Below are 24,767 nucleotides of genomic sequence, written 5' to 3' on the forward strand. Positions count from 1 at the left end.
GGCAAACTCTAATCTGGTCTTCCTGTTTTTGAGACTCACCAATGGTTTACATCTTGTGGTGAACCCTCTGTATTTACTCTGGTGAAGTCTTCTCTTAATTGTTGACTTTGACACAGATACGCCTACCTCCTGGAGAGTGTTCTTGATCTGGCCAACTGTTGTGAAGGGGTTTTTCTTCACCAGGAAAAGAATTCTTCTGTCATCCACCACAGTTGTTTTCCGTGGTCTTCCGGGTCTTTTGGTGTTGCTGAGCTCACCAGTGCGTTCTTTCTTTTTAAGAATGTACCAAACAGTTGATTTGGCCACACCTAATGTTTTTGCTATCTCTCTGATAGGTGTGTTTTGATTTTTCAGCCTAACGATGGTTTGCTTCACTGATGGTGACAGCTCTTTGGACTTCATATTGAGAGTTGACAGCAACAGATTCCAAACACAAATACCATACTTGAAATGAACTCTAGACCTTTTATCTGCTCCTTGTCAATGAAATAACGAACTCCCTTTATGAGGGAATAACATACACCTGGCCATGGAACAGCTGAGCAGCCAATTGTCCAATTACTTTTGGTCCCTTAAAAAGGGGGGGGCCACATATCAAATGTATTGTAATTCCTACACCGTTCACCTGATTTGGATGTAAATACCCTGAAATTAAAGCTGAAAGTCTGCACTTAAAGCACATCTTGATTGTTTCATTTCAAATCCATTGTGGTGGTATACAGAGCCAAAATGATGAAAATTGTGTCAATGTCCAAATACTTATGGACCTAACTGTATAAAGGGTAGATGTCTTGTCCGCATTGCCGGACAACGGAGTCAAACGTCCACACATGGCGGCCATCTTGCTACAGTCAACTCGCTCACCCATAACATTGTGTTGATGCTACATGTACTTTTTAAATGACCATAACTTGCTCAATTTTCAACGGATTTTTTTACGGTTTGGTTTGTTATCAACGTCAGAGATGTCGTTATGCCACTGCATACTTATATTATATATATTTTTTAATAACATAATGACTCTGGACCAATAAGAACAGCGTAGTGGTTCAATTATAATACTGGTATATAAATAAACTTTTTTACCACCTGAAGCAAAATCACTCGTTGGAACATGCAGAAAGTGTGAGTTTGTGCCAAGGTATTGATTAAAAAAAAACAATTTTAAAGCTTAAGTTACTTGACCCCAGGTACGTACTCCCTGGCTGCAAACATTTCTCTCATACCGCGCTGCCTAAACTTTATGCCAAGTGTAAGGAAAAAGTTGAGAAAGAGACTTATTTTGCTACTACTAAGGATCTGTGGTCTATCGTCTTTATTATCGCTATTGAATGGAAATCTAAATATCGATATCGACAATTTTTTACCCATATCGCCCAGCCCTAATGGTGCGTGCTGCATATTTGTCATTATCAACAGCAAGTCCATCAGGCAAATCAACCGCCACAAAGATGCAAGCAGAGCTGTACTACAACTTCAGAATCTCTTCATACCCTTCATGTGTTGTAATTAAATGTAACTTGCAAACAAGTAGTTTGTTCTGCATCTTTATTTAATCTTGCCCTACTGTACAGTTTGATATTTATTGAATCATCAATAACTGACAACACACAAGGTAAATGGGGGTCAGATGGCTGAGCGGTTAGGGAATCGGACTATTAATCAGAAGGTTGCCGGGTTGATTCCCGGCCGTGAAAATGAGGTTGTCATTGGGCAAGGCACTTCACCCGACTTGCCTCGGGGGGAATGTCCCTGTACTTACTGTAAGTCACTTTGGATAAGAGCGTCTGCTAAATTACTAAATGTAACGTGAGTATGACCATGAAATTATAGAAATAGAAAACAGATTTAATAACATTTTATGCATGTGTAATGGACAATGATTAACCCTCAAGGACTTGGTTGTGAAAGGCTACAGTACAACTACGAAATAGTCAACATGACTTCAAATATATACATGTTATTTTAGTCTTTGCTATGACGAGTGTAAAGGTTGACAACAAAGGTAATGCCTTTGTATACTCTCCACTGTCTTAGGCTTGCACCTAGCATCTTCAATTACATAATGGTTGGGTGTGATGCTTGGGGATTTATTGCATGCTCCAAATAGGGAGTTGTGATGTAGGCTATGGCTTCCCAGGTGATAGTGAGAGGAGAAAGAGGTGGTTTGCTGAAGTCAACAGGAGCAACCGCAATATAACAAACGACCACAATTAAAAGCATACGTAATGACAAAAATACTGTGGTTTAAATGTAAGACAGCCCTCTCCATCACATTTTTCCTCATCCACAAATCTCTCATCCAGTGGTCTCCCATCCAGCGCTCCTTCATCCAGTTGTCTGACCAGTGGCAGCTCCTGAAAAAATTCTCAGGGGGGGCAATTTTTTTGATAATGATTGAGGCGACCCAATCAGTAAGTACCTTAAGCAGGACAATTGTATCTATTTGTTGTGAGCTGATTAACTCATACAGCAATACCCTTTTGTCCAGTAGATGGCAGCACACAACAGAAAGATTTCCCCTCTAGCTACATAACTTACAGGTGGAAAGCTATGGAAGAAAGTTGCATCCATGAGCCTTCGGAAAAAAAAGTGAGGTGGCTCCACAATAAATTGTCCCACTTGTTCATTATTCACATTACCAAAATGTTGTATGATGTAAAATAGCTTAACAGGACACATGATATGTCCTGTAACAACATAAAGAAGAGGGCAACATATAAGTCAAAACTAACAATATTTATTGACTAATCTTTACAAAAGCAAAATTAGTTATGGCATAGAAAATAGTGCAAGTAGCATGCATTACTTTCTCTCTTAGGTTTATGAGAAAATGTGAAGAAGTGCACTTCTAAAAACACTTTATTTTCATTTTTGGAAAGTGGATGTTTTGTTATGTATGCAGGCTTATACAATATGAAGTACCACTTTCCTCATAAGGAAGAAGACTGGACATTTTTTTTGTCATTTTTCACTTATGTTGTTGTTCACACAGTGCATCTCAAAGACAGACAGTCAGACAGAGAGGGAGAGAAAGAGTAAAGTAGACAGACAGACTACATTACTTGTACTGAAACTTTCCCCGTCTCTCTTTCAGTGTGGCCAAGCGGTCAATGACTTTCTCGTGGAAGTCAGGCATTTTAAGGACAAGTTCCCTCTCCATGGAAAGCATGGCCAGTGCATTCATATGTTCCTGGCCCATTGCATTTCGCAGGAATGTCTTAATTCTCTTTAAGGTTGAGAAACATCTCTCAGCTTCAGCTGTTGTCATGGAAGTAGTTATGAGGATTTGCAACAGTCTCAGAGAAAGCCTCCTGGAGGTTGTAGCTCATGAGGACCTGGTACAGTGCCAGTGCACCACAGCAGCTCTTGAACTCAGGTTTCTCATAGATGAGAGAAAGTTCTGTCTTGAGCTTTGCCTTGTTCAAATTGGGGTATGTCTTCACAGTGGCATCCAGCGCCTCAACAGGAAATGAGTGACAATACTTTCCAAACTAGCACTCACAAGTTGGTCAGTGAAGGAGAACCTTTCTTTGGTGTGATCCAGGATTGTGTTGCAGACCTCTTCAGACAGCTTCTGCTTCTCTTCTTTCAAAGCGGTCCTTCTTGGTCTTGTGGCTCCTGTTGCTTCTTGCTGTTGCTGTTAAGGGGAGTCCCTGAGGGCAAATAGCAGAGCAGAATGTACTTCAACACAAATGTAGTGTCCTTTCATGCATACATTCCCCATGACAAAGTTCTGCACAGAGATTGATTGATTAATATGGTTTAATCTTACCTGATGACCTGCACACTGCTTGTGAAGCTCTGAAGGGCTGATGAAGACTGCATCAATTTCCTTCTTCTGGAGTTGCAGGTACAGAATGTCTATGTGGGGCATGATTTTATGAAAAAGGCACAGGAAAAAGTTGAAGTCCTCATCCTGTAGCATCCTCACGTAGCCAGATGCCTCTCTCACAGTGGGCTCGTCAAATGAAGCTGATGTCCTGATGGTTTCAAAACATTCAACGAGGTCGCCTAGGTTCTCATACACAGTGTTGACGATTCTGCTGTTAAAGTTCCACCTTGTGGCTGAAGCTCTTGGCAGCCTTCGATCAACAATCTGGTCAAGAATGCTAGTTCTTTTCGGTGACCTGGAAAAAAAGGTTGCTATCCCGCTCAGTTCGGAAAACAAATCTTCACTTTCCTGACGTGAGAAGTAGCTTGTTGCATGATTAAATTGAGCTGGGGTGCATAGCAATGCACATAATGGGCATTCTTGAACTGCTCACGCACCTTTTGCTGCACACCAGCCTTCTGTCCCCTATAGCACTGGCTCCATCATAGGCTTGCACGATGAGTGTATCTTTGTTGTCGGAAAAAAGGCTGTCAAGTCTCCAAAAGCACATCGGCAATTGTCGTGGATGTCGAATCCTCCACGCGAAGAAACTCAAAAAAGCGTTCATGCACTGCATGCTTGCTGTCAATGTACCTAAGCACCAGGGTCCGTGTACCTTGTGGCCATTGGTTTTTCTAATTTGCAACCCGTGTTGACAAACGCAAAATAGGGCCGTAATATTGTTTTGTCACTTTAGTAAATCGAACACACATTTAAGTATAACGGCTTGTTTTTGGTTGTTTCGTTTTTTTTGGAATAATGAAATAACCATATAACACAAATGGTATAACGAGCCATTAATCGTTGTTTTGATTATTCCATATCCTTTATGCTGATATCTGCAAAAGATGAAAAATAGGCTCGTAATATCGATTTGTCCATTTCGGAAGTCAGAACCAGATGATGGGGAAATGCGTGGTATCCGTTGTTTTGTTTTATTTTGGAATAACGGAATAACCATATAACACAAATGGTATTACGAGCCATTTACTCGTTTGTTTGATTATTCCATATCCTTTATGCTGATATCTGCAAAAGATGAAAAATAGGCTCGTAATATCGTTTTGTCCATTTCGGAAGTCAGAACCAGATTATGGGGAAAGGCTTGGTTTCCGTTGTTTTGTTTCATTTTGGAATTACGGAATATCCATATAACACAAACGGTACAACGAGCCATTTACTCATTTGTTTGATCGGCCGTATTATGCATACTGGCACAAGTGAAAAAGAGAGAGAGGGGGAAAAATGTGAAACTATTGGGGGTGTTATTACTTGCGAACACCAGAGGGCAGCAACGACTAGCTTTAAAAAAAAAAAATCCTGTGATCTGCCGGCCTACAATCTTGACGACATGGCAGCAGGTTCTTTAGTAGAAGACACACACACCAAACTGAAGGCACATGTTGACCGCGTTTGCTAGTTGCTACTTAGTTAATACATCTTTGATGAACCCAAGTTTCTTTAATGTATATTAAGTTTCTTTCATATATATTAGAAACATTACAAGACGGGGCTCCAGTGTGTGTTCAAACAAGGCCAAAAGTGCCAGACGGTATCAATCACACCCGTGCAAGTAACACTCCACGCCCCAACCCTCCATCCCCCCACCTAAATTACGCTTTCAGTTCTGTTGTACGTCTTAATGAAGTGCATTGAGGCAATCATAGTAAGAAAGTTGAGATCATGTGGGCTACCTTTGCAGTTTACATAGACACACAACTGACAGAGGCACTGTTGTGGATACTTTTTTCAAAGTTCTGATCATATTCCAAATTCAACTTCTTCAAAGTCCAAAAACAGTACGGAGCAGCAACGAGAGGGTTCCCAGGAAAATCTGATTTCCCTTTTGTCTGTGCTTCACCTTTTATATCCAACAAATTACACCCCTGAACTTTTAAAACAGATCTATTGGCCTACTACAATTGTAAATATCCTACGACTTCTGCTCCAATTGGGCCTTGATGCAATGCCATCGAATAGTTTCTGCTGTTTCTGCCACGTTTTTGGGGACTAAGCAGGGACCAAACCAGTAACTTGTGCCCAGTTCCTCTATTCTGCCCTACTACATGTGTTTTCCAACACCAGTTGCAATCAACCCTGGGTTATAGCCCTTCACCATTGCATGGTGCCATTCATTCTTCACAGGTCACACCCATCAAGTCAAAGTGAAAAGTAACTGGTCCAAGTCCAACAAGGCCAAAAGTGCCAGACGGTATCAGTTGAAAAAGACAATCACACCCGTGCAAGAAACCCTCCCCAACCCTCCCTCCCCCCACCTAAATTACTGCTTTCAGTTCTGTTGTACGTTTTAATGAAGTGCATTGAGGCAATCATAGTGAGCAAGTTGAGGTCATGTGAGCTACATTTGCAGTTTACATAGACACACAACTGACACTGTTGTGGATACTTTTCTGTTCTGATCATATTCTATGTCCAATTTCAACTTCTTAAAAATCCAAAAACAGCTTAATGAAGAACTTTAATGAAGTGCATCGAGGCAATCATTGAGCAAATCTTCCCTTTTTATTTATAAATGTTTTATATACAGTACACGGTCATCTTTTGTGCAGGATACAAAGAGAATAAAATATAGAGACTTGTTTAAACAATTGGAAAGCGTGAGAAGGTAAAGAAGTGAGTGGAGAAAAGAGAAGCAGAAAAGTGCAACACCCTCCCATTACCATTATCTCTAATTCACTCTCCTGAGTCTCATCTGTGTTGTATGTCTGCAAACATGCAGTCATTGGACTTGTGTGGGGAGGGTTTGACAAGTGTGATGACTGTATTCCTCCACAGATACCATGGGCTTGGACATGGAGTTGGACCAGTTACTTTTCACTTTAACTTGATGGGTGTGACCTGTGAAGAATGATGGCACCATGCAATGGTGAAGGGCTATAACCCAGGGTTGATTGCAACTGGTGTTGGAAAACACATGTAGTAGGGCAGAATAGAGGAACTGGGCAAAAGTTACTGGTTTGGTCCCTGGTTAGTCCCCAAAAACGTGGCAGAAACAGCAGAAACTATTCGATGGCATTGCATCAAGGCCCAATTGGAGCAGAAGTCGTAGGATATTTACAATTGTAGTAGGCCAATAGATCTGTTTTAAAAGTTCAGGGGTGTAATTTGTTGGATATAAAAGGTGAAGCACAGACAAAAGGGAAATCAGATTTTCCTTGGAACCCTCTCGTTGCTGCTCCGTACTGTTTTTGGACTTTGAAGAAGTTGAATTTGGAATATGATCAGAACTTTGAAAAAAGTATCCACAACAGTGCCTCTGTCAGTTGTGTGTCTATGTAAACTGCAAAGGTAGCCCACATGACCTCAACTTTCTTACTATGATTGCCTCAATGCACTTCATTAAGACGTACAACAGAACTGAAAGCGTAATTTAGGTGGGGGGAGGGAGGGTTGGGGCGTGGAGTGTTACTTGCACGGGTGTGATTGATACCGTCTGGCACTTTTGGCCTTGTTTGAACACACACTGGAGCCCCATCTTGTAATGTTTATATATTTGTTAATATATATTAAAGAAACTTAATATATATTAAAGAAACTTGGGTTCGTCAAAGATTTATTAACTAAGCAGCAACTAGCAAACGCGGTCAACATGCGCCTGCAGTTTGGTGTGTGTATCTTCTACTAAAGAACCTGCTGCCATGTCGTCAAGATTGTAGGCCTGCAGATCACAGGAACATTTTTTTTAAAGCTAGTCGTTGCTGCCCTCTGGTGTTCGCAAGTAATAACACCCCCAATAGTTTCACATTTTACCCCCTCTCTCTCTTTTTCACTTGTGCCAGTATGCATAATACGGCCGATCAAACAAATGAGTAAATGGCTCGTTATACCGTTTGTGTTATATGGATATTCCGTAATTCCAAAATGAAACAAAACAACGGAAACCAAGCCTTTCCCCATAATCTGGTTCTGACATCCAAAATGGACAAAACGATATTACGAGGCTATTTTTCATTTTTTGCAGATACCAGCATAAAGGATATGGAATAATCAAACAAACGAGTAAATGGCTCGTAATACCATTTGTGTTATATGGTTATTCCGTTATTCCAAAATAAAACAAAACAACCAAAAACAAGCCGTTATACTTAAATGTGTGTTCGACTTACTAAAGTGACAAAACGATATTACGGCCCTATTTTGCGTTTGTCAACACGGGTTGCAAAATAGAAAAACCAATGGCCACAAGGTACACGGACCCACAAGGTACACGGACCATTATTTGACTCATAAATGAAATTAGTAATCAATCATCCTATATGCATTTTAATTAAGAACGTGGCTGCAAAATTGTGACCACAATTCAAATTCAAATGCATTTCCAGAAATGCATTTTCATTTTCAAGAACGTGGCTGCAAAATCGTGACCACAATTCAAATTCAAATGCATTTCCAGAAATGCATTTTCATTTTAAGAATGTGGCTGCAAAATCGTGACCACAATTCAAATTCAAATGCATTTCCAGAAATGCATTTTCATTTTAAGAACGTGGCTGTAAAATCGTGACCACAATTCAAATTCAAATGCATTTGCAGAAATGCAAAATGAACGAAAAAGCATTCTGAGCGGCGCAGCAGAGTGACGTCAGTAGCCGCTCTTCTTCAGCTCACTGCTGACCGAGCTACCCATCTTGTTCGGTAGGGAGCGGTGTGCACATCTGCATTGCATTACATTGCAAATGTGCCGGGAAATTGATTGAATTGCCGGGTCTTTAGAGGACGCATCACAGACTGAGCAAATTGATGTCAAACAATGACTAAAACAGTGGCAGAGCTACTATTAATGTGTAAATCTGTGACGGCAGAGTATGCAGCCAAGCTCTCTATGACTTGTTCTACTCGGTCACGGGCATCAGACTCAGATATATTATTAGATTCTACCTGTTCAGCTAATTCTAACAGTGTTTGCACAATTTGAGGGAGCGCCATGGTCTGTGATGCGTCCTCTAAAGCAGCGGTCCCCAACCTTTTTTGCGCCACGGACCGCTTTCATGTAAGACATATTTTCACGGACCGGCAGAACGGACTGGGAGGAAAGATAGGCCCTGGACAGCTGCGCTGCTAATGCATGTACATTCTGGGTTTGATGTGATCCTAGTTAGTGACTTCCACACCTAATGCGAGCGCGCGGAGCGCGCAAGAAAAATAGTTTAGCTGATTTGAGCGAAAAATAGTTTTTGGAGTTTTATGTAGCCTAAAATAAACAGCCGTTTTTTCAATTGACCCATCTTTAAGTTTCTTAGCCTGGTTTTCCATAGTTATATTGTTACTAGCTAGCTTTCGATGTGTCAGTCCCACTGTTGTGTGTGACTATAAGCTACGACAGTGACACCCGAAGTGCGTTCCTTATATCCAGTTCAGGCCTATTCCATAATTTTGTTTGATTGCTGTCACGGCAGAAAATCCCGCTTGATGTTGGAAATGGAAGCAGGATTTTCAGTGCTTTAGTGGCGATCTCAGGATAGCCTTCATCCAAAACACCGATAGAGTTGTTGTCTCAAACAGGCTTCATTGAGTGGTAACTATCACTTGTCATGTGTCAAGAGGAAGAGACGCGCATGATACCGTTCAATAAAGCCCACAAACTTGCTAAAAAATGAGTAAACACACGTCTTTGCAGAGCTTTTTTGCTCAGGGGAAAAGGCCCGCGGAGAAGGAGATAATCAGGTCATTTTTCTGAATAAAACGTCTTTCAGACTCTGATAATCAATTAAAAGGAAATAATGTTATTAATTCTTTTTTGTGCGGCCCTGTACGAAATGACCCACGGACCGGTACCGGTCCCCGGTTGGGGAACGCTGCTCTAAAGACCCGGCAATTCAATCAATTTCCCGGCACATTTGCAATGTAATGCAATGCAGATGTGCACACCGCCCCCTACCGAACAAGATGGATAGCTCGGTCAGCAGGGAGCTGAAGAAGAGCGGCTACTGACGTCACTCTGCTGCGCCGCTCAGAATGCTTTTTATCATATTCTATGTCCAATTTCAACTTCTTAAAAATCCAAAAACAGCTTAATGAAGAACTTTAATGAAGTGCATCGAGGCAATCATTGAGCAAATCTTCCCTTTTTATTTATAAATGTTTTATATACAGTACACGGTCATCTTTTGTGCAGGATACAAAGAGAATAAAATATAGAGACTTGTTTAAACAATTGGAAAGCGTGAGAAGGTAAAGAAGTGAGTGGAGAAAAGAGAAGCAGAAAAGTGCAACACCCTCCCATTACCATTATCTCTAATTCACTCTCCTGAGTCTCATCTGTGTTGTATGTCTGCAAACATGCAGTCATTGGACTTGTGTGGGGAGGGTTTGACAAGTGTGATGACTGTATTCCTCCACAGATACCATGGGCTTGGACATGGAGTTGGACCAGTTACTTTTCACTTTAACTTGATGGGTGTGACCTGTGAAGAATGATGGCACCATGCAATGGTGAAGGGCTATAACCCAGGGTTGATTGCAACTGGTGTTGGAAAACACATGTAGTAGGGCAGAATAGAGGAACTGGGCAAAAGTTACTGGTTTGGTCCCTGGTTAGTCCCCAAAAACGTGGCAGAAACAGCAGAAACTATTCGATGGCATTGCATCAAGGCCCAATTGGAGCAGAAGTCGTAGGATATTTACAATTGTAGTAGGCCAATAGATCTGTTTTAAAAGTTCAGGGGTGTAATTTGTTGGATATAAAAGGTGAAGCACAGACAAAAGGGAAATCAGATTTTCCTTGGAACCCTCTCGTTGCTGCTCCGTACTGTTTTTGGACTTTGAAGAAGTTGAATTTGGAATATGATCAGAACTTTGAAAAAAGTATCCACAACAGTGCCTCTGTCAGTTGTGTGTCTATGTAAACTGCAAAGGTAGCCCACATGACCTCAACTTTCTTACTATGATTGCCTCAATGCACTTCATTAAGACGTACAACAGAACTGAAAGCGTAATTTAGGTGGGGGGAGGGAGGGTTGGGGCGTGGAGTGTTACTTGCACGGGTGTGATTGATACCGTCTGGCACTTTTGGCCTTGTTTGAACACACACTGGAGCCCCATCTTGTAATGTTTATATATTTGTTAATATATATTAAAGAAACTTAATATATATTAAAGAAACTTGGGTTCGTCAAAGATTTATTAACTAAGCAGCAACTAGCAAACGCGGTCAACATGCGCCTGCAGTTTGGTGTGTGTATCTTCTACTAAAGAACCTGCTGCCATGTCGTCAAGATTGTAGGCCTGCAGATCACAGGAACATTTTTTTTAAAGCTAGTCGTTGCTGCCCTCTGGTGTTCGCAAGTAATAACACCCCCAATAGTTTCACATTTTACCCCCTCTCTCTCTTTTTCACTTGTGCCAGTATGCATAATACGGCCGATCAAACAAATGAGTAAATGGCTCGTTATACCGTTTGTGTTATATGGATATTCCGTAATTCCAAAATGAAACAAAACAACGGAAACCAAGCCTTTCCCCATAATCTGGTTCTGACATCCAAAATGGACAAAACGATATTACGAGGCTATTTTTCATTTTTTGCAGATACCAGCATAAAGGATATGGAATAATCAAACAAACGAGTAAATGGCTCGTAATACCATTTGTGTTATATGGTTATTCCGTTATTCCAAAATAAAACAAAACAACCAAAAACAAGCCGTTATACTTAAATGTGTGTTCGACTTACTAAAGTGACAAAACGATATTACGGCCCTATTTTGCGTTTGTCAACACGGGTTGCAAAATAGAAAAACCAATGGCCACAAGGTACACGGACCCACAAGGTACACGGACCATTATTTGACTCATAAATGAAATTAGTAATCAATCATCCTATATGCATTTTAATTAAGAACGTGGCTGCAAAATTGTGACCACAATTCAAATTCAAATGCATTTCCAGAAATGCATTTTCATTTTCAAGAACGTGGCTGCAAAATCGTGACCACAATTCAAATTCAAATGCATTTCCAGAAATGCATTTTCATTTTAAGAATGTGGCTGCAAAATCGTGACCACAATTCAAATTCAAATGCATTTCCAGAAATGCATTTTCATTTTAAGAACGTGGCTGTAAAATCGTGACCACAATTCAAATTCAAATGCATTTGCAGAAATGCAAAATGAACGAAAAAGCATTCTGAGCGGCGCAGCAGAGTGACGTCAGTAGCCGCTCTTCTTCAGCTCACTGCTGACCGAGCTACCCATCTTGTTCGGTAGGGAGCGGTGTGCACATCTGCATTGCATTACATTGCAAATGTGCCGGGAAATTGATTGAATTGCCGGGTCTTTAGAGGACGCATCACAGACTGAGCAAATTGATGTCAAACAATGACTAAAACAGTGGCAGAGCTACTATTAATGTGTAAATCTGTGACGGCAGAGTATGCAGCCAAGCTCTCTATGACTTGTTCTACTCGGTCACGGGCATCAGACTCAGATATATTATTAGATTCTACCTGTTCAGCTAATTCTAACAGTGTTTGCACAATTTGAGGGAGCGCCATGGTCTGTGATGCGTCCTCTAAAGCAGCGGTCCCCAACCTTTTTTGCGCCACGGACCGCTTTCATGTAAGACATATTTTCACGGACCGGCAGAACGGACTGGGAGGAAAGATAGGCCCTGGACAGCTGCGCTGCTAATGCATGTACATTCTGGGTTTGATGTGATCCTAGTTAGTGACTTCCACACCTAATGCGAGCGCGCGGAGCGCGCAAGAAAAATAGTTTAGCTGATTTGAGCGAAAAATAGTTTTTGGAGTTTTATGTAGCCTAAAATAAACAGCCGTTTTTTCAATTGACCCATCTTTAAGTTTCTTAGCCTGGTTTTCCATAGTTATATTGTTACTAGCTAGCTTTCGATGTGTCAGTCCCACTGTTGTGTGTGACTATAAGCTACGACAGTGACACCCGAAGTGCGTTCCTTATATCCAGTTCAGGCCTATTCCATAATTTTGTTTGATTGCTGTCACGGCAGAAAATCCCGCTTGATGTTGGAAATGGAAGCAGGATTTTCAGTGCTTTAGTGGCGATCTCAGGATAGCCTTCATCCAAAACACCGATAGAGTTGTTGTCTCAAACAGGCTTCATTGAGTGGTAACTATCACTTGTCATGTGTCAAGAGGAAGAGACGCGCATGATACCGTTCAATAAAGCCCACAAACTTGCTAAAAAATGAGTAAACACACGTCTTTGCAGAGCTTTTTTGCTCAGGGGAAAAGGCCCGCGGAGAAGGAGATAATCAGGTCATTTTTCTGAATAAAACGTCTTTCAGACTCTGATAATCAATTAAAAGGAAATAATGTTATTAATTCTTTTTTGTGCGGCCCTGTACGAAATGACCCACGGACCGGTACCGGTCCCCGGTTGGGGAACGCTGCTCTAAAGACCCGGCAATTCAATCAATTTCCCGGCACATTTGCAATGTAATGCAATGCAGATGTGCACACCGCCCCCTACCGAACAAGATGGATAGCTCGGTCAGCAGGGAGCTGAAGAAGAGCGGCTACTGACGTCACTCTGCTGCGCCGCTCAGAATGCTTTTTCGTTCATTTTGCATTTCTGCAAATGTATTTGAATTTGAATTGTGGTCACGATTTTACAGCCACGTTCTTAAAATGAAAATGCATTTCTGGAAATGCATTTGAATTTGAATTGTGGTCACGATTTTGCAGCCACGTTCTTAAAATGAAAATGCATATATATACAATTATGAAATGAATTGATTTCAAAAGATATAGCGACGAAACGCTCAGCGATAGGCTACACAAAATCGCATAGGAATTGAAGTTTCCATGTTGTGTTACGCGTATTTTGATCGTATTGTCTGGGTTAACAGCGAAGTTCTTAGTATGAATTTTTAATATGTGGTGTCAGAAGGAGCTGTGATGTCGTGGAAAATACGGCCATTGCCTTCGAAAACAAAATAGTAGCCTACATTCGGGTAGTCTCTGCCAACTTTTCCAAAAACCTTGGCGTGAGATTTGGTAGCACCCCCCCCCCCCCCCCTCTCGGGGCGAGCTATCGCGAGCTTCACCCCCCCCCCCTCCCCCCCTTAGGCGAGCTTCACTCCCCCTCCAGGCGAGTTTACACTAGTGATGGGAAGTTCGGATCATTTTACTGATTCGGTTCTTTGAATCTCGTTCAGTAAAATGAACGAATATTTTTTCGAGTCATTCGTTCATTTCAACCGGGGGGGGGGGGGGGGCTATCCGTCCACTGCAAACACGTATCATATTCTCATGTAGGTTAGTGCATGACATGTGCACCAACAGATACTATTTTAAAAGAAATTCCTGCATTAAAATAATGTATCATGACAGTTTGTATGATTTGTTCTTTTATTATCACACATTTAATTATCACGGAAAACAATTACACTGCACTAAACTGTAAGTGTAAATGTAAAGTGAAAATAACAAAACCAGTCAGTATGATGACTTGAGCGAATATCATTCACGTCTTACTAAAACAGCGGCCACGCGAAAGGGAATGAGGAAACTGTTTCCTCTACTAAAAAATACAATGCGGGTCACGTGAAAAAAGGATCCAAAGACTCATAGAAAGACCGAGTCGGAAAATGAACGAATCGTTTGTTTCCTCCAGTACAGAGCCTATGCAGGACACGTGAAAAATGATCCAAACACTCGTAGAAAGACCGAGTTGGGAAATGAACGAATCGTTCGTTTCCTCTAGCTACCAGTACAGAGCCTATGCAGGTCACGTGAAAAATGATCCAAAGACTCGTAGAAAGACCGAGTCGGGAAATGAGCGAATCGTTCATTTCCTCTAGCTACCACTACAGAGCCTATGCAGGTCACGTGAAAAATGATCCAAAGACTCGTACCCGAAGACCGAGTTGGGAAATGAACGAATCATTTCTGTTTACTTGGACGAGCCTATGCAACAGTCCCGATGCGCGGCCACGAGAAAATGAACGAATCACTCTTTGAGAGGACTCGTTACTCCCGAGTCCTTGTAAGGATTCGTTCAAAATGAACGAATCGTTCACGAACGACACATCACTAGTTTACACGGCTGTTTGCGCGTCAATGATGCTTCACTCCGTTAACCTGCGCCTCGTCCGTTACTGTTTACAACGTTAGCTTGGCTACTTGTTTGGCGTTGCCTTTTCAGCGTGAGATACACAATGTGTGGCGTGAGAGCGTGAGAAATGGTTGAAATGCGTGTGTCACACGGCGAAACTGTGAGAGTTGGCAGCTCTGGACTGTCTATGGGAACCAGTTTATTGAGAAGCCAAATCAAAGTTACCTGAAAGTTACCTGAAGGCCAACGTGATTAACAAATACGTAACGATTTAGCTGAACTTTGTGAGCTGGTATAGCTTGCGGTGTAAATCAACAGACTATGGTGCGGATACATTTTGGCTCTAGTGTGATTGAATCCCATTTCATGCAAGCCTGCAAATGTTTTATTGTGTCGCGAATGGTAGCCTAATGTAGTGCGCACGTAGCTATAGGCCTACTTTCATATTTGCCGCAGCAAATATGAGATCCGACTTGAAAATCGCCAGTAATATGTTTGTGAATTTGTGACGAATCTGGTGATAGAGGCAGACTGATAGGTGCACGCACAGCTGGGGAACCAGTTCAATTGGAACCAGTTGGGACGTAACACCGGCCGCTTAGCCTGTGTTTGGCTGCTTAAACAACGCGTATGTTTAGGGACCATCAACAAATTACACATTTAAAATTTCAAAAGTCAATAGCTTTTCAACAACATGAACTAGGAACATAAAAATTATGTTTAACTGTTCAAAATGTATGCATACACATTGCACAGCCTTTATTTTGTTTATTTTCATATCAGGTTGTAACAAAATGTTTTTTAATTCCAAATAAATCTTCAAACTTCAATAGCTTTTTGGTCATGTGACCTATCATCCTCAAATCTATTTCAGAGTGTTCATTGACTATGCATACATGTTGCACAGCCTTTAGTTTTTTTCATTTTCACCTCACACTATTGTCAGTGAATTTCTGAAAGTTCGAAACTTCAATAGCGTTTAGGTCATGTGACCCATCATTCTCAAATCTATTTCAGTGTTCACTGACTATCTATACATGTTGCACAGCCTTTATTTTGTTCATTTTGTACGGCTGTACTCAGAGTGACTAAAACACCAATTCCTGCTAACGACACTGCTTCTGTCTGGAGAGGGCTTAGGCAGATCACAAGCCCAGAGCCCCCCACACCGTTAACGACTCCCAAATGGCCAACGACCTGAAAGAGTTCTACTGCAGATTTGAAAGACAATTGGACAGTCCTGAACTACCCCTTCCCACCCAGGAGGCCTCCCACCTCCCCCCCTCTACAGTGACGACTCTCTCCATTCAGGAGGGTGAAGTTAACAGACTTTTCAAGAGGCAGAATCCCCGCAAAGCAGCTGGGCCGGACTCTGTCTCCAGCCACCCTCAAGCACTGCGCTGACCAGTTGTCTCCGGTGTTCACCACCATCTTCAACACCTCCCTGGTGACATACCATGTGCCAGCCTGTCTCAAGTCCTCCACCATCATCCCTGTGCCCAAAAAGCCAAGGCCAACAGGACATAATGACTACAGACCCGTCGCACTGACCTCTGTGGTAATGAAGTCTTCAAAGACTCCTCAAAGCCATCACGGACCCTCTCCTGGACCCCCTGCAGTTTGCCTACAGAGCCAACAGGTCTGTGGACAACGCAGTTAACATGGCCCTCTACTTCACCCTACATCACCTGGACTCCCCAGCATCCTACGCCAGGATCCTGTTTGTGGACTTTAACTCTGCCTTCAATACCATCATCTCCGCCCTGCTCCAGGACAAGCTCTCCCAGGTGAACGTGCCCGACTCCATCTGCACTCCTCCCACCCTGGACACTCTGTTGCAGCTACTCCCCTCCGGCAGAAGGCTGCAGTCCATCAGGACCAAAACCTCACGCCACAACAACAGTTTCTTTCCATCCTCTACTGGCCTCTTCAACAAGGCCAAGGACTCCCACTGACATTTAACTATTATCTATTATTAGTCCATCACTGCATCATTGCACTACGCACAAGCCACCTTATTGAACTATTGCCCATTCATATTCATTTTCTTCTTATTATATTATTATTTTTTATTTTATAATTTAGATTTTAAATTGTTTAAATTGTTTAGATTTTTATTTCCTAGGATTAGTTAGACTACAGTAGTTTTATACTTTTTGATTGAAAATCCGTATATGTTTATTGTTTGCACCTTCCGGCCACAGTAAATTTTGTGTTTGTGTAAACCTTCTTGGTGAATAAAACCAAAATCTGATTCTGATTTTCCTCTCACACTATTGTAGATGAATTTCTGAATGTTTGAAACGTCAAAAGGTTTTCGGTCATGTGACCTGTACAATTCAAAGGCCTGTTTAACTGCTAACAGAGTACATTTGCACATGTCCATTTAGAGACTGAGACTTTCTCTCATCTAATCACAATTTGTGTTAATGACAGTGACATATCCAAACCCTTCGACTCCTAGGAAGTGGAGTAAGGGGTAAAACCCAAAGGCCAACTGTAAAGTCAAATAGGCCTGGACTGGTAATTTGTCATACCGGGCAAATGCGCGGCTGGCTGAGGCACCTTTTGGGCCGGTGTAAAATAAAAACGTGATAAGAAGAAGCCTTTATTCCAGATGGCAACAGACATTCTGGAGTACTCAGGTATGGAGAGTTAAATTGGAGATTACGTCTGATTGAATTCAATATTAACTTTTGGCTTGAAATATTTTCATTTTGTTCCAGTCTGTGACTGTCAATGACTGTTCACTGTGCGGAACAGACATGCCCCCTGGATGTGGACCAAATACAATATGGGTCAGCTATTTCATTGTAACACTAGTGTGAATGTCATTATGACAATACTACTTAATTAAAGACATGCATTCATGTCAATATGATAAATTAACTCCAGAAATGATATGGTTTACATGTATGTAAATCTTACAATCTTACCCTGTGTGGAGGAAACAAAACGTGTATGCCTGGTTTAAACTAACCAAGAATGACCATTGCTCACACACAAATAACTATTTTGAAGCTTTATTTGCTACAATCCAACAAAAACCCAGCAGTAAGACACAAGGTCATTATTAGAAATATAGATGATTTGAGGGCATTACTTATGCTAGTGTGTTACAGGTTGTCATTCATGGACTTAAATACTTTAAAACAATATTATTGTAATAACTTTTTAGATCCAGTGTGACTCTTGTCAAAGATGGTTCCATCAGGTATGCCTTGGCATGACTACACCTGTCCTGAATAAAGTAAAGAGAAGATGGAAGTGTTGTCTTTGTCACTGACCGTCTTCTGTAAGTCAAATTAGGAATTCAAAATCTTCAATATTTTCATTTGAACTGTCAGACTAACTACACAATAAAATAAAAAGACATCTTATAAATACTTCTTACATGTGTTTTTCAGGAAACCCCAGGATTTCGACACCACTTGCATCCAAATAATTTATTTTATTAATTTGCTTATTTCTTTAGTCTCAATCCCTTTTAGCATAACATTTTCTTTGTATTGCTTAGAACATTTATTTAAGTATTATGGGGGAAATAACAATTATGTGGCTCGTGTTCTGTATTTAACTGTTTTGAATGTGTTTAGTTGCATTGTTATTAAAGAGCTATTATACTTTATCCTCTACAATCTTTTGGTGTGACCATGCACCTGGGGCCCGTTCTCCGTACGTCGCTAACTCAATTAGCTGGATTTGATTGTTGACGATTTGTCATTATCTTGGATTGTTCGGTTCTTCGAAGCTCATCCTGGACTTGCTGTCATAGCAACAGGTCCGTTAGCTTAAACCTGCTCGGGAGCAGGTTTATTTTATGTAAACACGATTAGATTGAGGCTCTGCATCGGTCCGTCGTGGTGAAGAAGGAGCTGAGTCGAAAGGCGAAGCTCTCTATTTACCAGTCGATCTACGTTCCTACCCCCACCTATGGTCACGAACTGTGGGTAGTGACCGAAAGAACGAGATTGCGAATACAAGCGGACAAAATGAGTTTTCTCCGCAGGGTGTCCGGGCTCTCCCTTAGAGATAGGGTGAGAAGCTCGGTCATCTGGGAGGGGCTCAGAGTAGAACCGCTGCTCCTCCGTGTCGAGAGGGGCCAGTTGAGGTGGCTCGGGCATCTGATAAGGATGCCTCCTGGACGCCTCCCTGGTGAGGTGTTCTGGGCACGTCCCACTGGGAAGAGGCCCCGGGGAAGACCCAGGACACGCTGGAGGGACTATGTCTCTCGGCTGGCCTGGGAACGCCTCGGGGTCCCCCAGGAAGAGCTGGTGGAAGTGGCCGGGGAGAGGAAAGTCTGGGCCTCCCTGCTTAGGTTGCTGCCCCCGCGACCCGACCCCCGGACAAGCGGAAGATGATGGATGGATGGATGGTTTGTAGTCAGAGACCCATTATAAAAATAAGTAATCAAGACATCCCATAAAATAATAACGAATACATAATAAACCACTGTCTCTGAAAATATTTCAACAGGTTTTTTAAACACAGAAGTAAAGTAGGGTGACCAGACGTCCTCTTTTACCCGGACATATCCTCTCTTCGAGACCTAAAAAATGCGTCCGGCAGGGATCAAAAATTGTCAGAGATTTTGCCTCGTCGGATGTGTGTTTCTCTGGGTCTTTCACAAACTATTACGCCCTTACAAGTTTTGGAAAGTTCCACCTTCTTGTGCAAGCTCTGTCCTCTTTTTCAGAAACTCAAATCTGGTCACCCTAAGTAAAGCACCAAAAAAAAAAAAAGTAGTATCAACTGGACAACACTTGCACCAGTACTTTTAAGGTGGAGTGGAGACAGCTATGGACCATACACACCTCTGGTGGCTTTATGGACTCTATAACATCTCTGATGTGGTCTGCCAGATCAGGGATGTTAGCAGAACTGTCAGGGTAAAAACACGAATGTCCTACAACAGCCAGTTGATGCATGCCTGATGCATGGCTCCCAGCTCCATGGACATAAAACTTCTATGTCTCCACTAGAACTGCATGACCATCAGTTTAGGCTAGACATTTGCAACTATAAAGCAACCAGCTGATTGCAGAGTCTCTAAATAATTTCAAAAGAATAATGACCAGGCCAAAGGAGTCGGCCACAATCTTCCTCGCTCACCTCAGGGTCCTCGAGGTGTGCAGGTCCTCGAGGGTAGTCAGATTGCAGCCAATCACCTTCTCAGCAGTGCGGATGATACGCACTGCTGTAGCCTGCTCTTGGCAGTGGCAGCAGCGTACCAGATGGTGATAGAGGAGGTGAGGATGGACTCAATGATGGCTGTGTAGAAGTGCACCATCATTGTCTTTGGCAGGTTGAATTTCTTCAGCTGCCATAGGAAGTACATCCTCTGTTGTGCTTTCTTGGTGAGGGAGCTGGACCCAGGACCTCAGTTGTTCCCACCTGAGGTCCTGGGAGAGGATAGTGCCCAGGAAGCGGAAGGACTCCACTGTGTTGACTGGGGAGTCCCACAGGGTGATGGGGGTGAGTGGGGCTATATTCTTCCTGAAGTCCACAACCATCTTCACTGTCTTAAGAGCATTGAGCTCTAGGTTGTTCTGGCTGCACCAGGTCGGCCGCTTCCCACCTATAATCAGACTCGTCTCCACCAGAGATGGGCCCAATGTCGTCCGCAAACTTCAGGAGTTTGACGGACAGATGATTAGAGATGCAGCTGTTGCTGTACAGGGAGAAGAGTAGAGGAGAAAGGACGCAGCCCTGCGGTGATCCGGTGCCGATGGACCGGGAGTCAGAGACTTGTGTTCCCAGCTTAACGCACTGCTTCCTGTCAGACAGGAAGTCTGTGATCCACCTGCAGGTGGAATCAGGCACGTTCAGCTGGGAGAGCTTGTCCTGAAGCAGGGCGGGGATGCACAGCCACAGTACTTGGATTACTGATGTTCTTCATTGTATACAAGTCTGTTATTGATACACAATATACATTGATCACAAAAATAATACAATTATGTAAATGATTAATAGGGTGTAATACATTTATACAATACATATAAAGATAATAATGCAAAACCTTTTAATCTATTTTTAAATAAACTTCCCAGATTTATCAAACACGAGTCAGACAGAGATGGAAAGTAGGTGGGCAACATGCAAGCAGTCTGTCATTTCCCTTGGAAATGTTTCCCTTAAGTAGCCAAGTGATAAGGCATGGAACTTCAAATATGGGCGTTACCCTTTAAGTAAAGATCCTAATGATGACGCACTGCCGGTATGCCTTGTTTTTGGACAGAAGGAGGAGGAGACTTGTGTCCCACAAATTACCTTTGCGTTCCATCGGGGGAAAAACAAAGAAATCTTGGTAAATGTGAGTAGTCCAACTGCAATCTTCTGGAATAATGGGGAAATATACATCATGTGTCAATTGTAATAATGTATTTTGTGAATAACTGAGTTACATTGTTTTATTTCTTAGAAGATTACAGTATTTGGGAAGTTCTGGGTTGGTATGCCAGTACAGGCACCAGGAGTCGTGAACTCTTATTGTTTTAAAATATTGTTTAGCAGTAATACTTAACCCTCGTGCTGCCTTCAGGTCACATGACCCAAAGGTTCATAACGAACCATCGTTGTGTTTACCCAATTTTACCCAATACAAAAAAAAAATACAAAAAAAATCTTTTAACCTTCGCAATGTGGGGGGTCTGAGACAGCCCAACGGTTAAAAGAAAATGCTTCGCTTTGTTTTTGTATGCGGTAAAGTTGTCGCAATACGACGGTGGGTCACAATGACTGATGGGTCAGAATGACCCGAAGATAACACAAGGGTTAATCATTGTTGTAGGTCGCTGTCATTGAATATCATTGAGGTGCACACCGGCAGGGGCATCTTTAGAACATGGTTAGCAGGGAGTACAAAATAATAAGAATGTATAAAGAGTTGTGAAAGTCAACAGGAGAATTATTTAAAAACATTAATGTTTTGGATTTTTGTTAATTCTTTTGTAGGACGAGTCCACTAACGTATTTATTTGGGAGTAAATGTTACCTTAATTATTTAAGATATGTAAGCAGAACAACCTGCTTGACCCCAACCAATCGGGCTTCAAGACTGGCCACTCCACAGAAACTACCCTCCTGTCAGTTACTACGGCCCTCCAGTCTGCCAGAGCAGCTTGGAGGTCATCCGTCATCATTCTGCTGGACCTTTCTGCAGCGTTTGATACGGTTAACCATCAAATCCTGCTGGCCAGACTTTCTGAGATGGGCATCACTGGCACTGCACTTCAGTGGATCTCATCCTACCTGTCGGGAAGATCCTACCAGGTCTCCTGGGGAGGCAAAGTGTCAGGCCCCCGCCAGCTCTCCACTGGTGTCCCACAGGGATCCGTCCTTGGACCCCTCCTCTTCTCCCTCTACACCACCTCGCTTGGACCAATCATCACCTCCCATGGCTTCTCCTACCACTGCTATGCTGACGACACGCAGCTGTACCTGTCGTTCCCCCCGACTGATCCGGGGATCTCAGCTAGGATCGAGGCCTGCCTCGCAGACATCTCCGCCTGGATGACCGAGCACCACCTCCAGCTGAACCTCACCAAAACAGAACTCTTCATCATCCCGGCCAAACCCTCCATCTCCCACGATCTCTCAATCACCCTGGGATCGGTGACGGTGACCCCTTCATCCTCTGCCAGGAACCTCGGGGTGACCATGGATGACGAGCTCTCCCTCACAGCCCACATTGCTGCGGTCTCCCGGTCATGTAGATTCACCCTCTACAACATCCGGAAGATCAGGAGATACCTGTCTGAGCATTCCACCCAGCTGCTAGTCCAAGCACTTGTCCTCTCAAAGTTGGACTACTGCAACTAGCTGCTCGCCGGTCTCCCAGCATGCGCAACCCGCCCTCTCCAGAGGATTCAGAACGCGGCGGCCCGTCTGGTATTCAATCTACCCAGACGCTCCCATGTTACCCCGCTCTTCTACTCCCTCCACTGGCTTCCCCTCACGCCCCGTATCAGATTCAAGACTCTGACCTTCCGAGCGGTGAACGGAACTGCACCCGACTACATCAAGTCTCTCCTCCAGCCTTACACCCCCCCCCCCCCCCCCCCGCCACCTACGGTCTTCTTCTGGCAACCGTCTGGTGGTCCCACCGCTCAAGAGCGCCCGGTCCCAACACAATCTCTTCTCCTGTCTGGCACCCCAATGGTGGAATCAACTCCCCACCTCCATCAGGGACACTGACTGTCCCCACCTTCAAGAAAAGGCTCAAGACGCACTTGTTCCGGGAGTACAACGGCACTTAGGAATGCTTGGCTGGACCTGATGTTAGTTTCCTCCAGGATCACAATGACTCATATTGAGAGACTTGTTGCTCTTGTTGGTTAGTTGTAACGGTTTCAAATTCTTGTACTCGCTGTGAAATATTTTTACTGTTGATTGTTTTTTCTACAGGTACACTCTTGCACTCTTGTGGGGAGTTTCATGTTGTTCAATTGTAACTTGTTTAACTGCATGCTCTTATGGTTCTTCCCTTTGGCACTTATTTGGTTTTCCACAATGTATGCTTCATGTTTTGGCTGCTCGCAATGTTTGGGGCTATCTCGTTGATATGATCAGTGACCTATGCTCTTTTGTAAAGCTCTCTCTTGGAAGTCGCTTTGGATAAAAGCGTCTGCTAAATGCATAAATGTAATGTAAATGTAAATTGAGTTTTAATCAGCGGTGTTCTATAGACAGAATAACTTTGTTTGAGCGGTTCACTCTCCTATCGACCACTGGGCACCATGGGTTGACCCATGAAGGATTCATAACTCTATGTGGCTATTCCAATATGTAATGATGGTATTCAATGACACAAATCTCTGTTCTAGAAAGAGTGGTCTGGAGTCGCAGAGGTCCGATAATATCAGCTTTAATGCAGCAGTTGGAAATCAACAAGTACAGAGCTCTGGGGATTTCTTTGACCAACACAGCTGGTTTGCTCTAGTATAACTCTTCCAATTGTATTAGAACCAACTTATAAACCAGGGGTTCAATTTCTGCATTTTTACTGAATACCATCACACATCACAGATTTTCCGCCTATAAATCCAAGTTCTGGTCGGAAAGGCTTCAAAAAACCTCCCTGTTTGGCTAGGAATTATAACAAATGTTAATCACGCATTTGTTAACCACCAAACTTGGGATTCATCTAAACAAACACATCTATCAGCATTAATACTCACATAATTATGCAGAACTATACCCTCTGGGATCACCTTTGTAAGATCTCAAGTAACAGGACTCTTTTAGCCCCTACCTTTCTCCATCTCTCCTCGGGATTTCTGTAACTTCTTGGTCAAAGAAAAAAGCATGAGATTGATAAAAGTGAGTGATCTCACAATTTGACAACTTGTTAGATTTTGCACTGAAGGCAATTATGGTCCTTGGAGGACACCTAGTGGATCTTTTTATTTTTTATTTTATTTTTTAAAGAACAACAGATCTGTTTAAAATACCGTTCAACTCAACCCAACTCCACACAAATATAACTTTTTCAGGGACTCTAACCCTTGGAGAGGACTCTAACCTCCCCTTGGACAAAGACAACGAGTTCAGGGACTCTAACCCTTGGAGAGGACTCTAACCTCCCTCTGGACAAAGACAACAAGTTTAGGGACTCTAACCCTTGGAGAGGACTCTAACCTCCCCTTGGACAAAGACAACGAGTTCAGGGACTCTAACCCTTGGAGAGGACTCTAACCTCCCCTTGGACAAAGACAATGAGTTCAGGGACTCTAACCCTTGGAGAGGACTCTAACCTCCCCTTGGACAAAGACAACGAGTTCAGGGACTCTAACCCTTGGAGAGGACTCTAACCACCCCTTGGACAAAGACAACGTGTTCA

The sequence above is a fragment of the Osmerus mordax genome, chromosome 20 (genome assembly GCF_038355195.1).
Source record: "Osmerus mordax isolate fOsmMor3 chromosome 20, fOsmMor3.pri, whole genome shotgun sequence".
In the NCBI taxonomy this organism is placed as follows: domain Eukaryota; kingdom Metazoa; phylum Chordata; class Actinopteri; order Osmeriformes; family Osmeridae; genus Osmerus; species Osmerus mordax.